Raw genomic sequence first — 3,268 nt, 5'->3', positions numbered from 1 at the left:
TGGAAGAAGGATACTGAAACCCAAGAAAAACACTAAGCTCAGTCAGGGCCATGTGACAATAGAATTCCTACAGACAGTTACAATTGAGATCTGAAAAGTGAGAAAGATGTATACAGATTAAAGGGAGGGCAGGTGGAAAAAATATTTCCGGGATAGATAATAACACTTACAAAGGCCTGGATGGGAGAGAACCTAAGTAAGTTGAGTGTGGCGGAAGTACAGAGTAAGAGCTCAGGATGATGTGATGATACAAACTGCTGAGAAAGGCTCAGCCAAGATCAGGAAGACTTTGGAAGCCAAATCTAGAAGCTTGTACTTTACCCTATATGCAACGTGAAGGTATGGGTGGGTGTTAAGCAGAAGAGTTGCCCTCATTCTTTTGTTTCCCATACCTCCAGATGCTCTGCCCTTTTCCTCTTCTGCCCTGGAAATCAGATCCCCAAAGGGTCTGTCACCCACTCTCCCTTGCCTACTGGCTTCCAGATGGGTTCAGCCAATGCAGTGCCTATTCCCTGGGCCCCTTTGCTTCATTGCTACACCTCTGATAGTAAGTGTATCCCTCCTTGAACACAGGTCCTGCCAGGCATCCCCTTTGTGGCTCCAGCTTTCACTGAATATTTCTTGTCTCTTCAGGCCTAAAGATGAATATGGCTTCCCCTGTTTCTAGTCTTTAATTCTGCCTATACCTCTATAAGTAGCACTTTCATCAAAGTTTTTCATTTAAACCATCTGAATTAAAGTCTATTTCCTTTCATAACCTGACTGATACAGGTGTGATTAGGTCATATTTGTGTTTTACAACAATCCCTCTGGCTGCTTTATGGAAAACAGATTGGAGGATGGCAAAGACTGGCTCCAAGGAGACCAGTGAGGAGGCTGCTATAATTCTGGAGGTAAGAGAGAATGATGGCCTGGGCACAGGTGGCAGAACTGGGGTTCAGGAGTGAGAAGTCTAACTCCTGGCTAAAATCACATGTGTGATATTTCAGGCCCAGCCACAGGCAATTACAAAGGCTTTACCTGGAAGGCTTCATAGGAAAAGCTGCCCTTCCCACACCAGACTTGGTGCAGAGCCAATGCATTGCAGTGTCTGAAGAGAGTTGCAGTCAAGGACTCAGGACCCCGGCCAGTTGTGCTCTTATATATAGCTGCATTCATGGCCCATGCATCTCCATTTAGAAGTCCTCTTCTTTTCAGGGAACCTTGAAGGTACTTTCCCCACTCTGACTCAGTACTCAATATTTTCTATTTCTAGCCCTCCCACTGTTCCTCACTTCTGGCTCCAAGGTCCATAAAACCACAGGAGCCTTCTGGTTGGAGATCCCTAAACAATGAGCTGACTCTTCCAACACACTGTTCCATAGGGTGATATGAAACAAAGGGGAGTCAAGGTTTGACTGCTACTTTCATTCTGGCATTTTTTTTTTTTTTTGAGGTGGAGTCTTACTCTGTCGCCCAGGCTGGAGTGCAGCGGCGCAATCTCGGCTCACTGCAATCTCTGCCTCCCGGGTTTGAGCGATTCTCTGCTTCAGCCTCTTGAGTAGCTTGGATTGCAGGCACCCACCACCATGCTCGGCTAGTTTTTGTATTTTTAGCAGAGACGGGGTTTCACCATGTTGGGCAGGCTGGTCTTGAACTCCTGACCTCAAGTGATCTGCCCGTCTCAGCCTCCCAAAGTGCTGGGATTACAGGCATAAACTGCCACATCCGGCCTTGGTTCATTTTTAACCAGCTGAACTAACACCTGAAAGCTCAGATTAGTTCCTGATGGAAAGAAGCATGCAGATTCCAGAGATATTTGGATGATAGAGTTGACAGGATTTGGCCATTGATTAGATTGGGGAATGGGGTGGGATAGAGAACAGTGAGGGAAAATAAAAAGCCAAGGAAACTGCATAGGTGATTTGAGCAATGGAGTGGATGGTGGTGCCATTCACTAGACCATGAAACAAGGAGTAGGAGCTGAGCGGCAGGAAAATACTTTCATCTGGGGCATGACACTTCAGAGAAGCCTGTGGGTCATCCAAGGCAGGTATTCAGAAAACAAATGGTATGTAAAAAGTAATTTAGAGGCAAGGTCTGAATTGTGATGTAGATTTGAAAATCATTTATTAATAAATGGTAAGTGTAGATATTGGCATGGATAAAATGGCGCTGGGAGAATATATAGAATGAGAAGAAAAGATGGCCTGAAACTGAGGCTCATCATGGTCTCTTCTTAAACATGCCCTCTTTTGATTCTATAGATAATTTTCTAATGATACGTTTTTCTATGATTCTCTCAAAACCTTTCTTAAACTTACTGAATAAATGGAGACAGCAGGTTATAATGGAGATCCAAAACTTAGAGTCAGGATGCACTGATTTCAACTCTTTGAGTTTTATTTTATCTGAAAACAGGAATAGCAGTAGTAGTACTTACCTTGATAACATTGCTATATTAAATGAGAAAATGCAGATAAATTAAAGTACCCATGACAGAGCTTGGAACATTATAGATACTCAGTAAATGTGTACAACCTTCCTATCTAACTCTGTATATTTCTCAGGATTGTGTTAAGAATCCTGAGCTAATTTAGGTTCCTGGCTAAAGACAAAGCTATGTGTAAATGAAAGCAGCAGTTATCATACATGCAGATGCTATATTTCTTTAAATAATGAATTTTATATATTGACTGTAAAGGATTATTTCTTTTGGTTCACATATTATTTACCCTAAATAGTAAAGGGTACTACCTTTAAACCAAACCAAACCAAATCATGCCTCTGAGTAAAGTTGTAGAATACTTTCTTGAAACTTCTAATTTCTTGAAAATTTTAATTTTCCATTAGCAAGCTTTAGCTAGAAATATGGGAATCACTATAAGTAAGTGTATTAGTTCATTTTCATGCTGCCCAAGGCTTGGTGATTTATAAAGAAAAAGAGGTTTAGGAACCAGGCACAGTGGCTCACACCTGTAATCCCAGCTACTCAGGAAGCTGAGGCAGGAGAATGTCTTGAACCCAGGAGGTGGAGGTTTCAGAGAGCTGAGATTGAGTCACTGTACTCCAGCCTGGGTGGCAGAATGAGATTCCATCTTGAAAGAAAGAAGGAAAGAAAGAAAGAGGGAGGGAGGGAAGGAAGGAAAGAAAAAAAAAGAGGTTTAATAGACTCACAGTTCCACATGGCTGGGGAGGCCTCACAACCGTGGTGGATGGCGAAGGAGGAGCAAAGGTATATCTTACATCGTGACAGGCAAGAGAGCATGTGCAGGAAAACTGCCCTTTA

Source organism: Aotus nancymaae, unplaced genomic scaffold, assembly GCF_030222135.1.
Source record: "Aotus nancymaae isolate 86718 unplaced genomic scaffold, 86718_ANA_hifiasm-v0.15.2.pri h1tg000041l, whole genome shotgun sequence".
NCBI lineage: Eukaryota > Metazoa > Chordata > Mammalia > Primates > Aotidae > Aotus > Aotus nancymaae.
The sequence above is the reverse complement of the archived record's forward strand: the minus strand, read 5'-3'. Positions refer to the sequence as shown.